A 6,907-nucleotide genomic window follows, 5' to 3' on the forward strand; every position below is an offset into this window, starting at 1 on the left:
CATGTTTGATAAGAGGGAGGGTCAGAGAAAAAGAGGAAGACCCCTAACAAGATGGATCAGCCAGGTGGCATCATTGATGGACTCAAGTGTGGCAATGATAGTGAGGTTGGCCCAGGATCGGACATTGTTTCATTCTGCTGTGCATAAGATTGCTATGAGTCCATGCCGACTCGATGGCACCTAACAACAACAATAACAACATAGGGTTTCTGAGGCCGTAAATCTTTACGAGAGCAGAGAGCCTCATCTTTCTTCCATAGAAGTAGCTGATGGGCTCAAACCGCCAACCTTGTGGTTAGCAGTTCAGTGCTTATCCAACAGAGCCACAGAATTCATGTAAAGTATACTAAGGCAAAATACTGCCTTATTGCTAAATCTATCACTGTGTGTTTAATTCTTTCATATTAAGAAACCCAACGAACTACATGTTAGCATACCATTCCTCTGAACAACTATCTTACCTATCCTTGTACCTCTAGATAGGTGGGCATTTTGACTGCAGGTCAGAGTTCTTTCCACCATTTGTTAAGGGTTAACCAAGCAGGCTTAGGAACCAGATGACTTGAATTCACATCCACACTCTGACTCAGTGACTGTGTGGCCCTGGACAAGTCATTTCCCCTCTCAGTATGAAGTGCCTCATCTGGAAAACTAGGCTGATCAGTTGTATGGACTGCCTATGGTTGTTGTAGATTTACAGTTAATAAGAACAAACAAAATTCACTGTCATCGAGTTGATTCGGACTCATAGCACACGATGCTCAGCCCACAGCATCACCAGAGCACCTTTAGAGTGAGTCAAAAATCCAAACCCAGTGAGTTGATTCTGACTCATAGTGACCCTGAACAGGGTTTCTGAGGAGTGGCTGGTATGTTTGAACTGCCAAACTTGAGGTTAGCAGTCCTGTGTTTACCATAAGTGCCACGTCAGAACTCCTTAGAATTAACGTTGTTAAGTGTTGTCAAGTCAGTTCTGACTCATAGCGACCTTGTATAGGATTGCCAAGAAGCTAGTGGGTTTGAACTGCCGACCTTGTGGTTTGCAGTCCAGTGTTGTTCCTACAGTGTCACACCATGAGTCCTTAGAATCAATTTTGTTGGTGGTGTTAAATGCCATTGAGTTGGTTCTGACCCATAGTGACCCTGTATAGGGTTTCCAAGGAGCAGCTGGTGAGCTTGAACCTCCAACCTTGTGGTTCAATTCCTACTTTGCAGTCCAGCGCATTAACCCACAGTGCATTAACAATACTTAAAATTAATAGCAACAGTTCATACTTGTTGAATGCTAACTAACACTGTGCCCGGCACTCAAAACTAGCCCCCCGCCACACACACACACACAATCTCTCCTACCCTCATCCCCCTGTGCCTCCCCATAATGTAGCCAGAGTTGGACTAGGCAGGAGAGGCCATGTCCTGTCTGTGCACAGGTGCAGAGTCTTAGATCAGTGCACAGCATTGAGTGAACTAAGTGCTCGGTGTCAGCTGTCCTGATAACAAAGCTGGCTCTAGTCTGAGCAGGAGATGCCCGTGTGGCCCGCAGTGCCATGACCCGTGCTCCCAGGAGCACCTGGCCAGTGATAAATAACTAAGAATGGATGAATGGAAGGAAGAAAGAGAGGATCAGGATTATTCTTAGGGATGTTGGCTGAGCCACTCTGACTCCCGACTTTGCATAGTTGCTGCAGCAGCTCAGGGCTCAGCTCACTGCCTTCACAGAGTGCCTCAAACTGGTATGATGAATTCATTTGTCGCCCTCTCTTCTGCCTTCCCAGCATGCAGAAACAGGCTGGATTGCTTCAGTGTCCTGCTGACTTGAAGATATTAGCCAGTGCTCCCTCTGCTGTGACCCTAAGGACCAGAAGTAGATCTGAAGATGGGAGTATGATACAACTCCCATTAATGGTTGTTGGTGGTTGTGTGCCATTGAGTGGCTTCTGACTCAAAGGGTTTTCCAGGCTGTAAATCTTTACGAATCGGGCTGCTAACCTCAAGGTCAGCAGTTCGAAACTACCAGCTGTTCCACGGGAGAAAGATGAGGCTTTCTGCTCCTGTAAAGATTTACAGCATCGGAAACCCTGTGCAGGGTCGCTATGAGTTGGAACCGACTCCGTGGTACTTAACAACAACAACAACAAACCTTAGTGGGAACAGAAAGCCTCATTTGTGTTCCATGGAGCGGCTGGTAGATTTGAACTCCTGACCTTACATTAGCAGCCCAATTCGTAATGCACAACAAAGGGACTTTATATAACAGTCACCCCAAGATCTACAGCATGGAAGAGGTTGCCTTAATAATTGGTAGTGAGCTCTCTGACAGTAGTAGTATGCAAGGGAGGAGTGGATACTGATGCCTGCGGAGAATTATTGCACTGCTTGTTTGGTGTGGATTCTGGGTTTTCTATTTCCTCTCAGCTGACAGGTTGAGAGACCAAGTTCTTTTCCTTCTATCTCCTCGGAGTCAGTGTGTGGAAGGAAGCCCAACACTTACTCTAAGGACTGGACTCTTGCATTTCTGGGGAGAGGACTCACGCCTGCCCACTGCTACCCTGAGGACAAGAATGGGAGCCACACTTCTTTGTGACCACTTTGCTTCAAAAACTTCAGAAGTTGTCTCCTTTCAGATTTGTAACCTCAGGTCCCACCATGGATCTTATACTTCCCCTCTACTAGCTGTGGGCGAGTCTCTGGAGTGGGGCTGGCTTCGGGAACCCCCAACCCAGTGGCTAGAGACTTAGAGTGGGTTTGAAACAGGGAGAGGATATAAAAAAGAGAGAAAGAGAGAATGAAAAGGGGAGGTAATCTTGGCTGGGGTGGTGTAGTAGAATAAGCACTGGACTGCTAACCAAAAGGCCAGCAGTCCAAACCCACCAGCTGCTCCTTGAAAACCGTATTCAGAGTCACTATGATTCAGAACGGACTCAATGGCACCTAATAACAACTACTTTGGCCAGCCATTGCTGGGTGCTGTGGCCTCAGGGATGGACAGAACTCAATCCTGTCCTTTGAAACCTCAGTTTCCTGGGAGACATGGCTACAGTTAGCAGTCCAGTTCTTATCATACAACACCATGTTGTTGTTGTCAGGTGCCATCGAGTCGGAACCGACTCATAGCGACCTCATGCACAGCAGAACGAAACAATGTCCGATCCTGGGCCAACCTCACTACCGCTGCCACACTTGATGCCATCAATGATGCCACCTGGCTGATCCATCTCGTTGGGGGTCTTCCTCTTTTTCTCTGACCCTCCACCTTACCCAGCATGACATCCTTCTCCAGCAACTGTTCTCTCCGGACAATGTGTCCAAAGTAGGAGAGACAAAGCTTAGCCATCTTGGCCTCCAAGGAACACTCTGGCTGCACTTCTTCCAAAACAGATCTATTTTCTTTTGGCAGTCCACGGCACTTTCAGTATTCTCCTCCAACACCACAACTCAAAGGCATCAATTCTTCTACGATCTTCCTTATTCACTGTCCAGCTTTCGCATGCATGTGAGGCTATTGAAAATACCATGGCTTGGGTCAGGCGCACCTTAGTCTTCAAGCTGACATCTCTGTTCTTCAATACTTTAAAAAGTTCCTGTGCAGCAGATTTGCCCAATGCAATACGTCGTCTGATCTCTTGACTGCTGCTTCCGCGAGTGTTGACAGTTGATCCAAGAAGAATGAAGTCCTTGACAACTTCAATCTTTTCTCCATTGATAAGAATGCTGTTTATTGGTCCAGTGGTGAGGATTTTTGTTTTCTTAACATTGAGATGTAATCCATATCAAAGGCTGTGCTCTCTGATCTTCGTAAGTATATATTTCAAGTCCTCTTCCCTTTCAGCAAGCAAGGTTGTATCATCTGCATATCGCAGGTTGTTAATGAGTCTTCCACCAATCCTGACGCCACGTTTTTCTTCATAGAACCCAGCTTCTCGTATTATTTGCTCAGCATACAAATTAAACAATGGTGAAAGAACACAACCTTGTTGCACACCTTTCCCAATTTTAAACATTCAGTGTTCCCATGTTCTGTTCGAACAACTGCTTCTTGGTCCAGGTATAGATTTCTCAGAAGTACAATTAAGTGTTCTGGAATGCTCATACTTCTCAATACAGCACCATAGTGATATTCATTTTACTGAGCTACAAATTCGACATCTCCAATGCCTGGCAAGAATAGAGGCATGGCCCTTGGTGTCTTCCAGGTGTCACCACTATTTACAGTGTGGGAGCTGGGGTGGTAACTGACTGAGGAGAGAATGGATTCGGGCCCTGGCTCTGCCCCTAACTGGTTGTGTGATCCTCTGCTGTGCCACCTGAAACAATGGAAACATTCAAATGCCCGTGAGAATCAAGGGAGGCGATTCATGCAAAGGTTTGCAAACTGAAAGCACAGATTCCTGTTATTATCATTATTGTCTTCATCCTCAATGCCACTGTGCAATGCCCGGGAGATTGCACTGGGGCTGCTCCCCTCCAGCCTCCCACCAATGCCTGGGAGCAGCTGGGGCTCCATCTGCCCCAGTCTGCCTCTGCTGGGGTGGACACACCTCCTTTGCATCCTTGTGTGGGTGAGCATGAGTGTGCTGATTAAGATTTGTGTGTGTGTGTGCCTGTGCAGGCAGGCGCTGGTAGGTGGGGTGGACACAGAGACTGTCAGTATCTGTGGCAAGACGTGACCTGTGGGGAAGAACCAGGTGTCATTGAATTTCAAAGATGCTGGTGGTGAGACTCTGCTGCACGCAGTTACCACCAGTGAGATGGAAGGAGAGAAGCTGGAAAGGGAGCTGAAGCCTTGTCCTTGGGGCCAAGACCTGTGGATAGAGGTCTCCAAAGCCACCACCCTCCTGGGGAGGTAGAGGAAGATGTTGTAAGAAGCTCATTTGGGTTGAGCTCAGAGGGATTAGAACTGACAGACCTGGGTGCAGATTGTGACTATGGGACCATAGCCAGTGATTTTGCTACTTGGAGTCTCAGTTTCCTCATTTGTAAAATGGGGATAACGGTAGGACCGACTTCTTAAAGATTGTTGTTAATAAGTGTAGTCTAGTCAGTTCCAAAGGAGCTCTGGTAGCATAGTGGTTACGAATCGGGCTGCGAACCTTAAGGTCAGCGGTTCGAAACTACCAGCCGTTCCACGGGAGAAAGATGAGGCTTTCTACTCCCATAAAGACTCACACCCTTGGAAACCCTGTACGGGGTCGCTATGGGTTGGAACCGACTCGATGGCACTTAACAACAACAACAACAACAAGTCAGTTCCAACTGCTAGTGACCCTGTATATGGTTTCCGAGGAGTGTCTGTTGAGTTTGAACTGCCGACCTTATGATTCAAACCAACTTTGCGGTCCAGGTCCAGTGCGGATCCTACAACGCCACCCCAGCATTACTGGAAGGTTCATAAAGAGGTGCATGAGCTGAAGCCCTTAGCTTAGGAGCAGGCCTGAAGTAAGCCATTGCTGATGTTGGTGTTATCTTCAGGCAGCCCAGAAAAAGGAGGGAAAGGGAAGGCTGGAGGAGGGAGAGGGCAGATGCTGGTGCTTTACAAACTTACAAAAGATAGCTCTGGCTGGCATTCGAGAGGCCACAAGGAGTACCAATTGGGTCCCAGGACAGAGGGAGTGAGGCAAACTGATCTTTCAGAATTTCTTCCCCTTCCCCTTCCTGCTTTCCCTTCACTTCCTCCGAGGCTTCTTCTGGTGAACAGGTCTGGTGGGAAGGCCTTTGAAAGGACTTTCCAACTAACTGCTAGGAGCAGCTGGGAGCTCATGAACTCCAAGGTAGGCCTCCCCCTTCCCCCCACACTTCCTGACCCCGGCCTCCTGCCAGGGAAGGCTTACCTGTCCTCCCACCTGCCTGTGAATCATCCCCAGGCCACTGTCACTGCTCCTGAATCACAAAATGTCACTTAGCTCCTCTCTGAGGAAGAGACAGTGGATGGATTGGAATAAACAGTGTGGTCAGGCTTCCCCAGAGGAAGGGTGCAGCCACCAACCAGTGGGCCCAGAAGAGCCCCAGTTCCTTCTCATCTCTGATGGAGGAAGGCCCAAGGCGGCAGGTAAAAGCGAAAGTTAAATTTAGATTGGGTTTGAGGCCCTGGCCCTCTGCTAACTAGCTCTTGGGCAAGCCTCTCTGAGACTCAGTTTTTTCATCTGTCCAGCGTTGTTGTTAGGTGCCCATGAGTCAATCAATTCTGACTCATAGCTACCCTGTGTACGAAAGGACGAGATATTGACAGGTCCAGCCTCACAGGTGTTTTGTTTGAGCCCACTGCTGCAGCTACAGTGTCCATCCATCTTGTGGAGGGTCTTCCTCCTTTTCACGGACCCTCCATTAAGCAGGATGTCCTGCTCCTGGGTCTGTTCCTTCCTGATAGCATGCCCAAAGCAAGTCTTGCCAACCTGGCTTCTAAGGAGCATTCTGGTTGTATTTCTTCCAAAACAGATTTATTCATTCTTCTGGCAGTCCATGGTACTTTCAATATTCTTGGCCAACATCAGACTTTAAAACATTAATTCTCCAGTCTGCCTTACTCATCGTCCAGCTTTCGCATGCATATGAGGCAATTGAAAATACCATGGCTTGGGTCAGGCACACATTAGTTTCCTATCTAGTTGTTGTTAGGTGCCATCGAGAAAGTTCTGACTCACAGCGAAATACGACCCAGTCCTGCGCCGGCCTCAAATTGTTAGTCTGCCTGACCCATTGCTGCTGCCACTATGTCAGTCTATCCCACTGAGGGTCTTCCTCAATAGAAACAGGAAATTCTCGATGACTCAGAGGGTATGTACAGGATTAACTGAAACTACAGGTGTAAACCTTGAATTCAAAGCCCAGCTCACAGACGGTGCAGATTAAGTGTTCATTGACTCGATGAATAAATGAACATGTGGCAATAGCAAGAATGTTGATGGAGGAG

The sequence above is a fragment of the Chrysochloris asiatica genome, unplaced genomic scaffold (genome assembly GCF_000296735.1).
Source record: "Chrysochloris asiatica unplaced genomic scaffold, ChrAsi1.0 scaffold00075, whole genome shotgun sequence".
In the NCBI taxonomy this organism is placed as follows: domain Eukaryota; kingdom Metazoa; phylum Chordata; class Mammalia; order Afrosoricida; family Chrysochloridae; genus Chrysochloris; species Chrysochloris asiatica.